This window comes from Chiloscyllium punctatum, chromosome 1 (genome assembly GCF_047496795.1).
Source record: "Chiloscyllium punctatum isolate Juve2018m chromosome 1, sChiPun1.3, whole genome shotgun sequence".
Classification (NCBI taxonomy): Eukaryota; Metazoa; Chordata; class Chondrichthyes; order Orectolobiformes; family Hemiscylliidae; genus Chiloscyllium; species Chiloscyllium punctatum.
The window spans coordinates 27,663,062-27,682,990 of record NC_092739.1 but is presented as its reverse complement, the minus strand read 5'-3'; positions in this window follow the sequence as shown (position 1 = coordinate 27,682,990).

Sequence of the window (19,929 nt, the reverse complement as noted above, 5' to 3'; positions counted from 1 at the left end):
GGGTCTTCTAAGGACTTCTGTCCTTCTTGTCACTCCTCCTAGACATCCACTTCACTTGCTCCTCCTTGGCTGTCTGTCCTGCTTATGCTGCAGAGTGGGAGCCATTATGTCTACTACTGCTTTACCCAGACACTGAGGTTAGTTATCTCAGTTGTTTCGTTGGCCATGAGTGATGCCAACAGTATGAGTTCAATTCCCACACTGGCTGAGGTTACCAAGGACTCATCTCCTCAACATTTTGCTTTGCCTGTGACATGCTGGTTCTAAGGTTTAACCAACCATCAGTCTTCTCTCTCTCTCTTTCTCTTTCTCTAATGAAAGAGCAGCCTGTAGAATTATGCCATTTTACTTTTACCTAACCATGGCAATGTTATTTTCTATTTCTCTGTGGTTAGTCAAAAACCTTCAAATTCCTTTTGAAAAGTGTTTCCATCTGCATTGCCTCAATGCAACAAGTGAAAAGCACTGCTGTTGAAACATTCAAATAAACCCCACTCATGGTCAATCTCAATTGTTAATCCTTTTGTTGCAGTGGCAAACACTGAAGCATTTCCTGTAATTTGTTGGTCAATTCTTGCATTTGTGCTTTGCATCAGCCCAAATGTGATAGTGATAACATGATCTTATTCTTTCAACTTCTTAACATGCAAACAGGGGCCACACCTGCATATTCCACTCAAGCCATCGAATACTGAGTGACTCAATGGGAAGTAACCAGTGTTGCCCACATTTTTAATATCTCTGTGAACAGTGCAACACAATTTAATTTCACATTAAATGTGTTGGGATGCCCCTTCATCAGAAATTCACCCATTATCTTAAGCAAAGAATCCTTCTCAAAACATCAAGAAAGCTTTTGTCTTTTAGATGGTCACAGATTTCCTAGTATTTTCTCTTCATGTTTCATGTCTGACATTTTTACATTTGTTTCCATCGCAGCAAGGATTGAACTGACTTGTTACAAAATGTATAGCTGCTCAAATTCATACAACTACCCCTCCACCAAATGATACAGAAAAGTCCCATAGTGTGCACCCTGATAAAACTGCCACTGAGTCAATGGCACAGGTGATCAAATGTTTATGCAAAGACATAAGTTTTAAGGAACACTTCAGAATCGTGAAGAGAATGGTGGAAAGATGTGAGGAAGGCATTCAAGAGATAACGGCCTAGTCACTTGACCTGCAATGGTTGCGTGAATGAAGTCTGGGATAAATCAAGAGGCCAACGTTGGAGTGACACAGAATTCTGAGAAGGTTATAGGGCTGGAGGAGATTATAAAGATGCTGGCTGGGCTGGGGGTTCTGTATTTGATTACAAGGTCATGAAAGTCCTCCCTAAAATTTTCTATACTTATTTCTTTTATTTGTCTATAAGCAACCAGATAATTTGCTTGCTTCTGCTTTGCAGCTGTGTCTTCAAGTAGTAATACATTCTTTACCTACATTTCTGTGTGCCCCATCACCTCCAGTCTACATTCGCTCTTCCACATAGTTTATGCTGCTTAATGTCAACTTTTGATTAATTTGGAGTCTTACAACACACCCTTATTGAATGCACTCTCTCCTCCAGCCAAGCCCCTGACCCAATTAGCTGAAGCATGGCAGGTTGCATACAACAGATTAGCCACACAAATGGCAAGATTGGTGCTCCTACCTAAAGGCACTCAGAAACCCTCTTCTATTGGAGTTCCAGTGGCACACAGATATTGATAGAATTTCAGGCCCACAGACATTAAGCACATTTAGGAGTATCTGCATGTTTGCCTGTTAAACAATGTCCCTTCAGAAACAATCTCTAAAATGATCAGAAATCTGCAACTGAAAATCAGCTAATAAAAACCAGAACTATCATTTCCTTCTGTATAGAGAATCTAACTTGAGGTTTAGTGTAATAAGATGCAAAATCTTGGAATTGTAACAAAAGTTGTAATGTATCACATCAAGTTCCAATATTGAGTTAAAGGCGCATATTATTTCAGTCAGAACATTGGCAAAAAATAAGAGGGGCAACAATATATGAAGTAAACATTTGCATTGGATAGATTGATGAACTTACTTCATACACACTTCTGGTTTATTAAATGTCTACTTCCACATATTTATTTAGTCAGATTGAAAACATGGATAAGATGCAGATATGAATTTTAAGGTTACTGTCAAGACATTATGTGTTACATCTCAACAAGATAAAACACCTGGAAACCAAACCTGGAGATGTCACAAATGTTAGAAATGTTACTGAAGTACATAAAATCCCTAATTTCCCTGTCTAATAGATGTAGAATAACAGAAAACAAGGACCATTTTGCTGTACTTAACAAGAACTACTAATTATTACAAATAGACAGATTCTAGCCACAGGCAAACAATTACAAACTGCTGATATTTAACTCTAGCAGTTAAAACTCTAACTCCCATCCAAAAACCCTGTACACACACATAGGGCCAAACAGACAGAAAAAAACAATGGCTATGAGTGGAAGCCATGATGTGGAGGTACCAGTGTTGAACTGGGGTGGTAGCAGATGAAGGAGCAGCGCTCCAAAAGCTAGTGCTTCCAAATAAACCTGTTGGATTATAACCCAGCATTGTGTGATTTTTAACTATGAATGGAGGGGGTGGGGAATTGTGAAACATTTAGTTGCATGATGGGAAAACTGGCCAACACCTGGTTGTAACAAAACTCAAGTTAAGACTTTAACAAATATCAAAACATTGCTAACCTCAGTAGGACTTGAAGTAGGCTAAGTCTACATTTATTCTTTAACCTTGGTAGACCTTGGCAGAGATTGATTTGGTTGGCTCTACATAAATCCTGGGATACTAACTAAGTCCAAATAAAGACATTCCACAAAATGTTCTGAGCCTCCAACAATGACAAGATTATGAGATGACTTATGTGGCACAAAGTTTTGGGAAGTCAACATGATAAACCTCGGAAGTAATATATCAGATCATAATTCAATGTAGGTCTAATGGATGACTAACCTCTCATGATAGTTATTGATAGCTATTGATAAGTTTTAAGTGTAATGATTCCTGTTTTTCTCTCTGTAATCACAAACTTGTGAGAGACTCAGAGATGTAATCAACTCTCTCTCTTTTCCATGTTCAACCACTCTGCATGCAGTTTCCTTGTTAATTAGACTGATTGTTTTGTCGGACCAAGTTTTGTTGAACTTTTGTAGAGTTTCTTTAGGTCTCACAGCCCTGTTGCTATTTTTAATCCATTTCTACAGGGAGAGGGTAAAAAACAAACAGTTCAATAGCACAAGTTCTCAGTATTAAATGGGGTTGTTTCTTTTGTTTCCAAAGTCCTTCAGTTATCTGATCTTTTCCATCAGGTTCTTCACAAGAGGCATGGAGCAACTGATTCACAAATTATAAAGTATCAAATATATTGGTTAGAAGCAATATATTTGTCAACTGGTGGGAGAAGACAACTGTCTTTCTTTTGCTTCAAGTGTTTTTCAAAGGTCTGAGGGTTTCTCACTGCATAGTTCAGACCCACAAGTTATTCAGCTTTTCAGGAGCAATCAGCGACTTACCATAAGGCTGGTGATCATTAGGCATTCATCATGGGTCACTATTGCACAAACCAATCAGCAACTTGCTGCCAGATGAATCTCACGTTATACAGACATCCTTGTGCCATGCCCTCTATTTCCATTCTGATTGCTTGCAAAGCAATAGTGTAAACATAAATTACAATATGTTTCAGCAACCTGTTTTTTAAAGGTATAGTAATTCCTTCCTCGGTCCTTTGTTGTAAACTGTTCTTTTCCCAATTCAGTTGGCAAGCAAAAATAAAGCAAAATAAAAAGATTTGAGCTACTTGAGTACCTTCTTTAATTAAACTATTTAAACCTACTTAAGAGCGACCTGTTTTTTTGTTCCAAAGCTAGTAAAATTGTGTCTTTCTTTCATGTAATAAAACTTGAACTGCATTGTCTCATTTATGAATAATCCATTAATGTGGGTGACAAATAGTCTTCTATATTTACTCACCATGAATCTGGAGAGGGCATGCAGCATTAGCAGCTGAACTCCAAACACCACTGTCAGTCAATCTAGCTGGCAAACTAACATCTTTCTTGTCACCAAGAGGCTTAAAACCAAGAATTATGCTTAATTCACTTAAATCTTGCAGGTCAAAAGGTTTCAAAATCATTATTTGACACTATTGCTATCATTTGACAACAACCAAGGTTGCCACCTGAAAATCAAAAAAAAAATATAGTATCTACTTTTCTTCTGGTTGTATTAAGGTTACATCTTAAATTGTTTTACATACTCTAACATAAGTATTTTAAGTGTTTCATTGCATAGTTTATCAGAGATTATGGAAAGATTATTTAAATTTATTACCTCTCCACTGGTGCAAGATTTATGAGATTTGTAACAACATAACCTTCTAAACTGTGTGGTGAATTTAAGGGAGAAAATTGCTGTAGATGCAATATTGGGCATTGGAATCACTTTACATGATGATCCCGTCCTAGCTGTGCCTGAGGCATTGCAGCCTACATCATGGAGAACAATCAGGATAATATGTTCCTGCATTATGCCATGTCTCAAATCAGATTTAGCCCTATTCTCCAATCTGGCACAATTTACAAGCTGCCAATGGCATAACTACAGTCATAGAGTCATAGAGATGTACAGCCATGAAACAGACCCTTCGGTCCAACCCATCCATGCCAACCAGATATTCCGACCCAATCTAGTCCCACCTGCCAGCACCCAGCCTATATCCCTCCAAACCCTTCCTATTCATATACCCATCCAAATGCCTCTTAAATGTTGCAATTCTAACAGCCTCCACCACTTCCTCTGGCAGCTCATTCCATACACGTACCACTCTCTGTGTGAAAAAGTTGCCCCATAGGTCTCTTTTATATCTTTCCCCTCTCACCCTAAACCTATGCCCTCTAGTTCTGGACTCCCCCACCCCAGGGAAAAGACTTTGCCTATTTATCCTATCCATGCCCCTCATAATTTTGTAAATCTCTTTAAGGTCACCCCTCAACCTCCAACGCTCCAGGGAAAACGGCCCCAGCCTGTTCAACCTCTCTCTATAGCTTAAATCCTCCAACCCTGGCAACGTCCTTGTAAAACTTTTCTGAACCCTTTCAAGTTTCACAACATCTTTCTGATAGGAGGGAGACTAGAATTACATGCAATATTCCAACAGTGGCCTAACCAATGTCCTGTACAGCCGTAACATGACCTCCCAACTCCTGTACTCAATATTCTGACCAATAAAGGAAAGTATACCATACGCCTTCTTCACTATCCTATCTACCTGCGACTCCACTTTCTTGCTTTCTGACCAGGTTTAATTCCTTCCTTCAGCTTTCTCTTTCCATTTTTCTGATTTCAGATTCCCAACATTTGCTGCCGGCAACCTCATCACGAAGGGGAAAAGGAACATGAGACTTCTGCTGAAGGAACAATACCATTTTACTGATAATCACAGACCTGATCATCAGAGTCACCAGCTCAAATGCTGGTACTATGTATGTATGAGAAACTTAGGAATATAGCAAATTTACAGCACAGAATGAGTTCATTTAGTCCATTGTGTTCATGGTAGTCAAAATGAACCTCATCCCACTTCCCAGCTCTGAGCCCTGTAAGTTACAGTGCTTCAAATGCAGAACCAAGAATTTTCTTCATATGTAGTGAATGTTACAGTGTCCACCCTATATTTTGGCAGTGAATTCAAAACACCCATCACTTTCCATGAGTAAATTGCCTCCCATGCATTCCCTTCTAACCCTCTGTCAATTAATTTAGATTGGTATATCACAGCAGAACCTCTCTGCTCAGGGAAAGTGAACCTTCACATATAGCATTAACAGTCCTCCGGCACCGCATCTGCATTCAGAGAGGATTGAAAAATATGGTCAGAATCTCTATTACTTCTTCTCTTCCTCTCTTGGAAGCCTAGAATCGATTTCATCTCGCCCTGGCAAATTATCCAGTTTCAAAGATGTTGAATTCTGGAGTACTTCCTTTCTCAACATGTTGAGAATGAAAACATCTTCATAAAAGAAAGCAGTTGATAAAGACAGGTTTAACATACTCATTAAGAAATGTGTCTGAGGCTTTCATCTTCCCATTCAAATTATCCTTTTGAACTCTAATATACTCTACTACCTCCTTAGTAATATTCTTTGTCTTTACAGGTATAGTCTTATTTGTTTTTTGGCTAAGTGCGAGTTTATTGAGTTTATTAATGAGCTTCTAGCCACAATATCTAGTGAGATCTCCCACCTTATCTTACCAATGATGTGAAATTATACATTTTGGTTTGAAAAACAAAAAGGCATAAATTACTTAAATGGTGATGTATTGAGAAGTGCACAAGTGCAAAGGGATCTGATTGTCCTTGTACACCAATCAATGAAAGTAAACAGATAGTATCAGCAAGCAATTGTGAAGACAAATTGTAGATTTTTTTAATCAACCTGTTCAGACACGTTATGACAAACCTCTAAAACAAGTGAGACTTGAATGTAAGCTTTCTGGCTCAAAGGTGAAGGCAAACCATGTAATTGTCTTCAATGCAAGAGGATTTGAGTTCAGAAGGAGGCATGCCTTCATACAGTTAGAAAGGTCTTAGGTATACTACAGCTGAAGGATACACTTTCCAGACAGGGAGTGCAGTGGAGATTCACCAGGTTGATGTCAGGGGTAGCAGGACTGTTGTATGAGGAGAGATGTAGTTCGACTGGATCTGCATTCACCAGAGCTTAGAGGAATGAGAGGCGATCCGATTGAAATATAAAATTGCAACAGGGTAGACAGACTGGGTGCAGGGAGGATGCTTCCCCTAGCTGAACAGTCTAGAATTAAGAGTCACAGTTTCAGGATACAGAGGAAGGCATTTGGGACTAAGATGAGGACACTTTTCTTCACTCAGAGGGTGGTCAACATATGGAATTTGCTATCACAAAAGACTGTGGAGACCAAGTCACAGTATATTCAAGAAAGAGATTGATAATTTTTTTAGACATTAGAGGCATCAAGTGGTATGGAAAGAAAGTGAGAATATGACTTTGAGATACAGGATCAACCATGGTAATTCTGACTGTTGGAGCAGATTCAAACTTACTTCTGCTCCTAGTTTGTTTGTTCCTGTGACATTTTAATACTTTGTCCATACAGTCCATATTTGCTAAATTACATCTTTGCTTTGTAACTGCCCAATTTAAAACCCTTAGTCTTAGCTAATTTTCCTGATCATTCACAACTAAGCTAATTGGACTGAATTGTTATCAATGCTATCAAACTGCTCACCCACAGGTTATTCTAACACTTGTCCTGGTTCATCTCCTAAATCTAAACATTTTCTAGGACACTATGGAGTCAGAATTACAGCTTAGTGAGTTACCAGGCATGAGTGTACTGCAGCCAGGCCAAGGGAAAGAATATTTAATGTGCTAGTGATCCTACAGACTACAGGGGACACAGATGGAGTGATGTTCAGGAAAATGCTGATAAGCAGGCATATTGCTACATAATTTCACTTTACTGTCAAGATAGGAGAAAGTGAGGACTGCAGATGCTGGAGATCAAAGCTGAAAATGTGTTGCTGGAAAAGCGCAGCAGGTCAGGCAGCATCCAAGGAGCAGGAGAATCGACGTTTCGGGCATCAGCCCTTCTTCAGGAATGAGGAAAGTGTGTCCAGCAGGCTAAGAGAAAAGGGAGGGAGGAGGGACTTGGGGGAGGAGCGTTGGAAATGTGATAGGTGGAAGGAGGTCAAGGTGAGGGTGATAGGCCGGAGTGGGGGTGGGGGCGGAGAGGTCTGGGCGAAGATTGCAGGTTAGGAAGGCGGTGCTGAGTTCGAGGGATTTGACTGAGACAAGGTGGGGGGAGGGGAAATGAGGAAACTGGAGAAATCTGAGTTCATCCCTTGTGGTTGGAGGGTTCCTAGACAGAAGATGAGGCGCTCTTCCTCCAACCGTCGTGTTGCTATGGCCTGGCGATGGAGGAGTCCAAGGACCTGCATGTCCTTGGTGGAGTGGGAGGGGGAGTTGAAGTGTTGAGCCACGGGGTGGTTGGGTTGGTTGGTCCGGGTGTCCCAGATGTGTTCTCTGAAACGTTCCGCAAGTAGGCGGCCTGTCTTCCCAATATAGAGGAGGCCACATCAGGTGCAGCGGATGCAATAAATGATGTGTGTGGAGGTGCAGGTGAATTTGTGGCAGATATGGAAGGATCCCTTGGGGCCTTGAGGGAAGTAAGGGGGGAGGTGTGGGTGCAAGTTTTGCATTTCTTGCGGTTGCACGGGAAGGTGCCGTGAGTGGAGGTTGGGTTGGTGGGGTGTGTGGACTTGATGAGGGAGTCACGGAGGGAGTGGTCTTTTTGGAACGCTGATAGGGGAGGGGAGGAAAATATATCCTTGGTGGTGGGGTCCGTTTGGAGGTGGCGGAAATGACGACAGATGATACGATGTATATGGAGGTTGGTGGGGTGGTAGGTGAGGACCAGTGGGGTTCTGTCCTGGTGGCGATTGGAGGGGCGGGGCTCAAGGGTGAAGGAGCAGGAAATGGAGGAGATGCGGTGGAGGGCATGGTCGATCATGTCTGGGGGGAAATTGTGGTCTTTGAAGAAGGAGACTATCTGGGTTGTACGGTATTGGAACTGGTCCTCCTGGGAGCAGATGTGGCAGAGATGAAGGAATTGGGAATATGGGATGGCGTTTTTACAGGGGGCAGGGTGGGAAGAGGTGTAATCTAGGTACCTGTGGGAGTCGGTCGGTTTATAGTAAATGCCCATGTTGATTCGGTCGCCCGAGATAGAAATGGAAAGGTCTAGGAAGGGGAGGGAGGAGTCTGAGACGGTCCAGGTGAATTTGAGGTTGGGGTGGAAGGTGTTGGTAAAGTGGATGAACTGTTGACCCTCCTCGTGGGAGCACAAGGCAGCGCCGATAAGGTCATCGATGTAGCGGAGGAAAAGGTGGGGGGTGGTGCCAGTGTAGCTGGAGAAGATGGACTGTTCCACATATCCTACGAAGAGGCAGGCATAGCTGGTGCCCATGCGGGTGCCCATGGCTACTCCTTTGGTTTGGAGGAAGTGGGAGGATTGGAAAGAGAAGTTGTTCAGGGTGAAGACCAGTTCAGACTGTCAAAGGAGGGTGTCAGTGGAAGGGTACTGTTTGGTACGGCGGGAAAGGCAGAAGCGGAGGACTTTGCATCCTTTGTAATGGGGGATGGAGGTGTACGGGGACTGGATGTCCATGGTGAAAATAAGGTATTGGGGACCGGGGAAGCGAAAATCATGGAGGAGGTGGAGGGCATGGGTGGTGTCCCAAACGTAGGTGGGGAGTTCTTGGATTAAGGGGGACAGGACCATGTCGAGGTATGCAGAGATGAGTTCGGTGGGGTAGGAGCAGGCTGAGACAATGGGTCGGCTGGGGCAGTCAGGTCAAGATATCTGTCAAGATATCCAACTTGACACAAACCTTTATGCAGATCCTGAAATTCATCCTTTTCAGAATGAAAGTGTCAACCAACTCCATGATAGCACTTGCAAACCAACACAAGATGCAATATCTGGTAGTGAATCTCTTAGTTCCTGCTGCAACACAACGTCTCAGTGTTGTGGTGGAAACTCAACTTAGATCATAAGATCCATTCTCATTGTCATACAGCTTGCTGTGACTTTGAATGTAGCTATCACTGCTCAAAAGAACACACATACATGAACAGTAATCCAGGAACCTGTCTTTCCACATGTAATTGGAGTACTGCAGTGGTTCCATGTTGCACCAACGAGCTGCCTTCTCTCAGAGTACAGTATTCTGCTCCCAACACTGCCACTCCTAGCCCAAACTGCCTTCCATGCCAAGGGGGTGCAGTCTGAAGTTGGGCTCTCAAGGCCTGGGGTAGCTTGAGGTCATCCTGCAATCTCCTAGTCAAAGTTAGCAGCCTTCCAATAACTATGCTGGAGCAATTGGGCAGCACTGAGTAAACCAGGTACCGGTGAACAGGCATCAAGGAAATGCACAAGGCTGACTATTTCATTTTTCCAAGTATTTTTGAAATTTCTTTGTACGCATAAAGTTGTTCTGGAATCATTTCTTGTGGGTGACTTTTATTTCATGATTTTGACCAATGGGAAATGGTGATTTCCCTTAGCAGAGAGATTGAAAAGTGAGGAAGAATGCAGCAACTGTGAGTGAGGAGGAAATCTCAGGGGAACTGAAATCTAGATATTTATTCATGGACAACCCAATCATAGCAAAGAGGTCTCCAAATGGCCCCACTCTTCCTGCTGTTCCTCCTTTTGATCCTCCTCCTGTTGTGCTTCTGAAAGCATGATGACAATCACTAAACCTTTATGAAATCCATGGTGTGCAAGTGACAGAAGACCACCACAAACATAGAAAAACATTCTGGTGAGTACTGCAGGAGTTCCAGTTAGGGTCCAGGCTGTTGCTCAGGACACCAATGGTTTGCTCTATGATGTTCATGGCTTTCATTGCTGAATGCACTGTTCAAAGAATGAGGAGAGAAGTCATGAACCAGGTATGGAGCCAATATGCCTTGTCACCCACAAGGTAAAAACAAGGACTGCAGACGCTGGAGACCAGATTCTAGATTAGAGTGGTGCTCGAAAAGCGCAGCAGTTCAGGCAGCATCCGAGGAACAGGAAAATCGACGTTTCGTGCAAAAGCCCTTCATCAGGAATGGTTCCTCCAGCACCACTTTAATCTAGAATCTTGTCACCCACAAGCAAGGACATGCTAGGACAAAGATGGCAGATAGAACTAACTAGCATAGCTGCAGGATGGCAGTACAACTCCTTGTTAATATGTATCTTCTGCAGAACCATGTGATGTAATGTTGATTGCACATTTGTCCATTCGAAATTCCATATGTAGCATACTTGCTCTTCCTGCTGTTCTTCAATGAGTGAGTTGATAATAAGCTTCACTCTTCAATACAATACCTGTCACCTCCCTATTGCAGTGATGGAAGGTGAACTGTAAAGTGTTGCTGATGTCAGCTGCTTCCCCACTGACTGAGAAATTTAGACCCATGGTGATGTGGGCAACCATACAGTGTGCTATTCCCTCTCCCTGATTTGGTTGCAGCTTGGGTTCAAAGAGTGGGAGAGTTCAATTACCATCATGCAAAATTAAGGTGCTTCACTCACTGTTCCTGACTGTGGTGGAGATAGGAGACGTTGGCCCAATTACCCTTGGTGAATACAGCCTTCAACTGAGATCCCTCGTCTGATCCCTGCACAAATCCTGATCTTTTCTGCCTCTGTGCCATTTACAAGACACACTGTTGCCCAATGGCAGTAACTATAGTTCCTTTTGCTGAAGCAAACTTTATTTTCACAAGCTTTCTAACTCTTTTGCTGTCCATCTTGAAATCTTGATGCCTGACACAGTTGACTGGTTTTACTTTCTTTTTAAAAAATGGGTCATTTAAATTCAGAAAATTTCATTTATTCTACATTAGTTTCATGAACTTGCTTCTGTCTGCTGCAGCCACTTTAAGTCATGTTTCTTGATTTTAAAGAAACATTTAACTAAAGCACTTTACTCCATGAAAGTCTCAGGTGTTAAAATTGGAAAGCAGGCTTATGTAATTCTGAAATGTTTGCAAAACTCCTCCAAAAATACTAAGCACCACCCTCCATTAATATTGCACAAACTAAAGAAACTCAAATGCATCTGAAGATTACATAATTATGCTTGAAAATTGTTTATAACTTGCATGGTCAACCCTTTAAATAGAGCTAGTGAAAGAGTTCATTATAGTACTGATCAAAAGAGGGCAGCCCAAAATATATAATCATGCACCAAATCAACATTACTTGCTGATTGGCATCGTTATTCGCATGCTGGGTAAGTCACACCAGAAGTGGCCAAGCTGACATGTGTTGACTTTTCAGATTCCAGCATTGCTGTGGAGTTGAATGTCAAGGTCTTGGCTATGCTGAACATCTGACTATTTTATTGAAATTTTTGCAGAAAATTAATAACCTGTGACTTCTTATGACCAAATAAGGAGGAGTAAATTGCCTCCTCTCTTTTTAACCCCGAGTCAGCCAAAACAAAGATTTTTAATTATTTTTTTGGAAGACAGGTATATCAGATTTCAATTAAACGTGGAACTAGTTAAAATTAAGAGCATAAGTGAGCCTTATGGTGGGCAATTGTGGAAGGGAATCCTGAGCGACAGGATTTACATGCATTTGGATAGACAAAGACTGATTAGGGATAGTCAGCATAGCTTTGTGCATGGGAAATCATGTCTCACAAACTTGATTGAGTTATTTGAAGAAGTACCAAAGAAAATTGATGAGGGCAGAGTGGTAGACGTGATCTATATGGAATTCAGTAAGGCATTTGACAAGGTTCCCCATGGGAGACTGGTTAGCAAGGTTAGATCACACGGAATACAGGGAGAACGAGCCATTTGGATACAGAACTGGCTCAAAGGTAGAAGACAGAGGGTGGTTGTAGAGGGGTGTTTTATCAGATTGGAGGCTTGTGACCAGTGGAATGCCACAAGGATCGGTGCTGGGTCCAATTCTTTTTGTCATGTATATAAATGATTTGGATGTGAGCATAAGAGGTATGGTTAATAAGTTTACAGATGACATTAAAATTGGAGGTGTAGTGGACAGTGAAGAAGATTACCTCAGATTACATGGAATCTTGATCAAATGAGCCAATGGGCTCAGGAGTGACAGATGAAGTTTAATTTAGATAAATGTGAGGTGCTGCATTTTGGGAAAGCAAATCTTAGCAGGACTTATACATTTTATGGTAAGGTGAAGAGACCTTGGAGTGCAGGTAGATAGCATTGTGAAGAAGGTGTTTGGTATGCTTTCCTTTATTGGTCAGAGTATTGAGTACTGGAGTTGGGAGGCCATGTTGCAGTTATACAGGATATTGGTCAGGCCAATTTTGGAATACTACATGCAATACTGGTCTCCTTCCAATCAAAAGGAATTTGTGAAACTTGAAAGGGCTCAGAAAAGATTTACAAAGATGTTGCCAGAGTTGGAGGATTTGAGCTATAGGGACCCATTAAATTGGCTAGGTCTGGTTTCCCTGGAGCATAGGAGGCTGAAGGGTGGGCTTATAGAGGTTTATAAAATCATGACAGGCATGGGTAGGATAAATAGACAAGGTCTTTTCCCTGGGGTGGAGAAGTCCAGAATTAGACGGCATAGGTTTAGGGTGAGAGAGGAAAGTTATAAAAGAGACCTAAGGGGCAACATTTTCACGCAGAGGGTGGTGCATGTACGGAATGAACTGCCAGAGAAAGTGGTGGAGGCTGGTACAATTGCAACATTTAAAAGACATCTGGATGGATATCTGAATAGAAAGGATTTGGAGGGATATGGGCTGGGTGCTGGCAGATGGGACTGGATTGGGTTGGGATATCTGGTTGGCATGGATGAGTTGAACTGAAGGGTCTGTTTCCATGCTGTACATCTCTATGAATCTAAGTACAAGGTTTCTTTGAGTGGAAGATAGAGGAATGCTATTACATGCAAACCCCAACAAAATTAATAAAATACAACTTCACATGTGCAAACACAGTATAATGATTAAAATAGGAAAAGTACAATAGGAATCTAAGAATACACAGTTTAACAAGTTCATGGTCTCCTTGAGTTGTAGTTGAACCTGAGACTGAGTTTTTCGTTGATGTTGTGCATCCTGAGCAGTAGGGAAATTTGTAGAATTCTTTAATCTTGGTGAATGGACATTTCTCTGATTATTTCATTTCAGGGTCTGACTTTAAAAATGATGAGAAAGAAAGGGAACAGGAGAAAGAAAATCTTCTAGTCTTTGCTTTTACCAATCCATTTCCTCATTGTCTGTCTGTTGCTCTGCCAAGCAGTGACTGAAGTAGAGTTCATTTGTGTATTCCTGAGTTTAGCTCCATTGTCTTTCCAAACTGGACAGCTGCAGGCAACCTTTCCATGTTTATTATGCACAACTTATCATACAAGTAAACTAAAGCAAGAGATGTAAATTTCGTGATGCCTGCTGGCATATAAAGTGGGTTATTTCAGTTCAGAAAATTAAATTTATTCAACATTGCTTTTATGAACTTGCCTCAGTCTGTGGTCTGATAATTGTAGCAGTGATTTTAAGTCCATGTTTCTTTCTTATAAAAAAATGTCCATGAAGGTCTCAGGTGTTAAAATCACATGATGGGGGTGAAAATTGATGGCTCATATTTTACCACGATTGTGACAATTTATATTTATTCTCACTTCACCCGGCAATGATCCTGTTTTAAGTTGTTATGCTTGGGAATTATTTAGGTTGCCAGCTGCGCAAAAAAAATCAATATCTATTTGGGTGAAAATTTATGGCTTCATTTTTACTGTCATTGTACTGTATATGTTCTAGAATATTCCTTTTTCCATTTTGTAAATGTCATTTTACAATTTCTCACCATCTGTCATCCCAAATGAAAAATAGACAAAGGAAGCACACAAAACTGTGTAACTTTCCAAGTGATCCACTGCTCCCAGGATTTGTAGGTGGGGAGTATATATCTCTTGGGAGCACAACAAGAATCCCCTCAGAGTTTCATTGTACCATTTCACATGTATTAATATCCAGTTCAAATCATATTTTAGACAATATATATTAACTTGCCTTGGAGATGCAAACTATCATGATTTGATCTGTACGATGAGAGGTCGAGTCTGGTCATTTTATCATGCAAGTGAAATAGTAGAGCATTACTTTGTTATATTTTCATTTGATTGTTTTTATTTACACACAAAGCACTCATGACATTTTATTTGTGAATAAAATTTGTCAGCAAGGCATATTGACAGCCAACGCATCTGACAGCCATTCCAATAAATATTATACTCACAGGGTTCATGAATAGACACATTGGTTTGGATACAGCATGTCCTTAAGAAGAAGGAAATGTAAGGAATTGCAGATAACAAAGACACACTAAAGCCAGACACACTTGTTGTCAGATACCCAGCTCAAAGGACACAGCAGTCACAAACAAAATAAATTTTCAAGACTCTCCAATCCAAAATGAATAATGTTATGTGACCCTTGATTGCAGTATTTTTCTGTTTCCTATTATTGCAAGCAGTTTATTAAGTTGCATTTGGGAGTTTGCGGGGAATGGAACACAGGGCGAGAGAATGTTGGCTGATTGCAGGGCTGTTTGAAAGGTGAGCTTCGTGGGTCTGGGAGAAATACTCTCATTCCTGCTAGCCCAGTCTGCCTTCTGGCTAAGCAATCAATGTGCTTGGCTCAGCAAAGGATGTTAGGAGGATTTTCTTTCGATATCTCCCCAGATCCTGAAACCTAAAATTAAAACAATTAACAAATTGAAATGCAACTTACCTACAGTCAATTTTATTGGTAACAGGTCAGCAAACTACATGATGAATCCACTTTCAGGTTGGCAACAACAATGTTTTAAAGGGTCTTCATATTTGCATTTTTCGTTAGGTTTTACGTTTAGTTTCAACAGCCTGGTTTTCCTGATCTTGGGAATCCCAACAGAAGAAAGGAGTGATAGAGGGTCAGATTGCTGAAGTAAGTACATTGATTGCTTAGCCAGGAGTCAGAAATGGGCCAGCAGGAATGACAGTGTTTCTAGGAGACAGTGAGGTCTGCAGATGCTGCAGATCAGAGTTGAGAGTGCGTTGCTGGAAAAGCACAGCAGGTCAGGCAGCATCCGAGGAGCAGGAGAAACAACATTTCGGACAGGAGCCCTTCATCAGGAATGAGGCTGGGAGCTACGGGGGAGCCTCAGGGGTGGAGAGATTAATGGGACGGGGGTGCTGGGGGGAGGGGGGGGTGGGACTGATGAGAAAGTAGCTGAGAGTGCCATAGGAGGATGGAGGTGGGGGTAAAGGTGATAGGTCGGAGAGGAGGGCGGAGCAGATGGGTGGGAAGGAAGATTGACAGGTGGGACAGCTCACGAGGATGGAGCTGAGTTGGAAAGTTGGATCTTGGGTAAGGCGGAGGGAGGGGAAATGAGGAAACTGGTGAAGTCCACTTTGATGACCTGGGGTTGAAGGATCCCAATGTGGCTTTCTTCCTCCAGGTGTCGGGTGGTGAGGGAGTGGCAACAGAGGAGGCCCAGGACCTGCATGTCCTCAGCAGAGTGGGAGGGGGAGTTGAAATGTTCGGCCACAGGGCGGTGGAGTTGATTGGTGCGGGTGTCCCGGAGATGTTCTCTAAAATGTTCTGTGAGAAGGCATCCAGTCTCCCCAATGTAGAGGAGACCGCATCGGGAGCAACGGATGCAATAAATAACATGTGTGGAAGTGCAGGTAAAACTTTGATGGATGTGAAAGGCTCATTTGGGGCTTTGGATGGAGGTGAGGGGGGAGGTTGGGCGCAGGTTTTGCAATTCCTGTGGTGGCAGGGGAAGGGCCAAGAGGGGAGAATGGTTTGTTGGGGGGCATGGACCTGACCAGTAGTGGCGGAGGGAATGGTCCTTGCGGAAAGCGGATAGGGGTGGGGAGGGAAATATATCCCTGGTAGTGGGGTCCATTTGGAAGTGGCAGAAATGTCGGCGGATGATGCAATTCATGCAGAGGTGGGTGGGGTGGGAGGTGAGGACTGAGGGGTTCTGTCCTTGTTGAGGTTGGAGGGGTGGGGTTCAAGGGTGGAGGTGTGGGATGTGGATAAGATGTGTTGGAGAGTATCTTCAACCATGTGGGAGGGGAAATTTCGGTCTTTAAAGAAGGAGGCCATCTGGTGTGTTCTGTGGTGGAACTGGTCCTCCTGGGAGCAGATGCAGTGGAGGTGGAGGAGTTAGGAATATGGGATAGCATTTTTGTAGGAGGTAGGGTGGGAGGAGGTGTAATCCAGGTAGCTGTGGGAGTCGGGTTTGTAAAAAGTGTCAGTGTAGAGTCGGTCCTCGTGGATGGAGATGGAGAGGTCTAGGAAGGGGAGGGAGGAGTAAGAGATGGCCCACATGAGTTTGAGTTCAGGATGGAATGTGTTTGTGAAATTGATGAACTGTTCGACCTCCTTGTGGGAGCACGAGATGGCACTGATGCAGTCATCAATGTCGGAGAGGAAGAGGTGGGGAGTGGTGCTGGTGTAACTCCAGAAGATTAACTGTTCTATGTAACCACCAAAGAGACAGGCAAAGCTAGGGCCCATGTGGGTGCCCATGGCTACTCTTCTTGTCTGGAGGAAGTGGGAAGATTGCAAGGAGAAATTGTTGAGGGTGAGGATCAGTTCAGCCAAATGAATAAGAGTGTTGGTGGAAGGGTACTGGTGGGGATGTTGGGAGAGGAAGAAATGGAGCACTTGGAGGCCCTGGTCATGGCAGATGGAGGTGTAGAGGGACTGGATGTCCCTGGTGAAGATGAGGTGTTTGGGGCCGGGGAAACGGAAGTCTTGGAGGAGGTAGAGGATGTGGCTGGTGTCCCGAACGTATGTGGGGAGTTCCTGACCGGGGGAGGTAAGATAGTATCGAGGTAGGTGGAGATGAGTTTGGTGGGGCAGGAGCTGGCTGAGACAATGGGTTGCCTGGGGTGGTCAGGCTTGTGGATCTTGGGTAGGAGGGTAGAATCAGGTGGTGTGTGTTTCCCAAACTATGAGGTTGGAAGCTGTGGGTGGGAGATCTCCAGAGATGATGAGGTTGTGTATGGTATGGGAGATGATGGTTTGGTGATGGGGGGTGAGATCATGGTTGAGGGGGCAGTAGGAAGCAGTGTCTTCGAATTGGCATCTGCCTTCAGTACACCAAACTACCATTGCACTCCCTTTGTCCGCTGGCTTGATAGTGAGGTTGGGAATGGAGCAGAGAGATTGGAGAGCTGTGTGTTCTGAGGGCAAGAGGTTGGAGTGGGTGAGGCAGTAGGTTGAGGTGGTCGATGTCACAGTGGCAGTATGAAATGAATAGGTCAAGGGCAGGTAGCAGGCCTGGGGTGTCCAGGTAAATGGGGGGTATTGGAGGCAGGAGAAAGCGTCCTCGGTGGATGGTTGGGTGTTTTGGTTAAAAAAGTAGACATGGAGGATGAGGCGGAAGAAATGTTCAAGGCTGCAGCGTGTGTCAAACTCATTAACCTGAATCGTAGGGGGATAAAGCTGAGGCCTTTACTGAAAGTATTTCTCCTCATCCCACTCATCCCATTCCAAACAGTCCTCAACCAGCTGATCAACCAGCTACATACGGCTTAATAAACTGTTTGCAATAATAGGAGGCAGAAAAATACTGCAATCAATTTCTTGGCTGCTTCTGCACAAATAATTGGGTTTCTTTTCACAGTAATGGGTTTTGGAACAGCATTTTTTGAAAAAAACATGTGGTCCTACCCTTAGAAAACACAAGGACTTAAACACTCCTTGGAGTGGCTGGTGCAGAAAATAAATTGCTCCAGATAATTCTGGAAGATCAACAACATTAAATTTGAGTATCTGGTTGAACTTAAACAGAGCAGAGCTCATAATTTAGTGAATTGATTCCAGCAATTAAAATCTACATCCACAAGCCCAGATTATATTTGGCCAGTATTTTGTGGCCACACGATTTGGGGTTAGAGTTTGCCAGTGAGGGAGGGATTAGGGGGTGGAGGGTGGGTGCATTTGGAGAATGGGTCTAACAATGTTGACAGTAACGTCATAACTTTCCGTGTGCCTCCACTTTCCCCTGATGAAGGTTGAAAACAAATTTAATTGGAGTTTCTCCCATGGGTGAAATGGACAGCCAACTAGAACAATGAGGAAACATACAGAAGGCAATAGCACGATCACTATATTATTCAATCTGTTCATCTACTTGATCCTTGAATAATTATTAAAATTTGGCCACAAATTACTTTTAACTACAGATATCTACCAAGATCTCGGATCCCTTACCTATTAAGTAGGTCAGAATGCCATTATTTGGGCAGAATGTACTTCATGTCAAAAAAATGGAACATTAATCTTTTGCGTTGAGATCAGTTTCAGTATCTTTGGTTAACACAGGGGTTGCCCATTTCTGTAACTTGCTTAACAAGGTTTGTTTTGGGGAATTATATTTACTGCAGTCTTGTAAGTTATAGCTTCCAAGATAAATTTATGCTAATCAAATTTTAAAGTAACATGCACATTGAAATGATTAAAAATATATACAGAATTACATTTCAGCCTTTTAAGCAAGAGGAACAGTAACTCAGTTTCCACATGTGTTAGTTTAATCAGTGTACTCAAAACGCACTGCCTTACGATTTGCATCCGGTGTTCCTATAAATTTGGATCATTATATATTCTGGAGAATGAGTTAAATATATATATAAAAAAAACTTCATATCAATTTGTTAAAAGAATGTTCTGTTTTAGCAACCAGATTTCATGATGACCATAGGTAATTTGACCAATTTTCTAAACTATTTGCAAGTATATGTTACATAAAGAAATCAGATCCAATTTTCTTTGGAGAGGGAGCGGGGTTCAGTGAAGTTTGCTTCCAGCATGGTAGAATCTTTGAAGCAAGGTCAACTCCCAACAATCTCCTGTGTGGACAGAATTAACGATCAACACCTGAATGAGGAGGGAAACTTGTAAACCGTACCTTCTTTCCAACGAGTAATATGAAATGAAAAATAGCCAAATGTTTTGAATATAAAATAATAAATTGCTGTTTGAACATTAAAATCATAAAACAGTGGAATTTCAGCCTCCAAATTTAATCCCTTTTCTATTAATAATATGAATTGCTAATTGTACATCTAGTAAAGATTTTTTTTTCCTCTTTCATGATTAGAAACACCAACCAGTGAAAACAATGCTCAACTTGGGAGTTCTACAGCTCGTGGGTATTTATTTCTCAATTTCAAGCAGACTCTTAGGGAAACTTCCTTTTTGGAAATTAACTTCCTGGTTGGCATTTCTCAATTACAGTATGTGTTACCTGCCATTCAAGAAATTGAGAGATTAAGTTAAAGG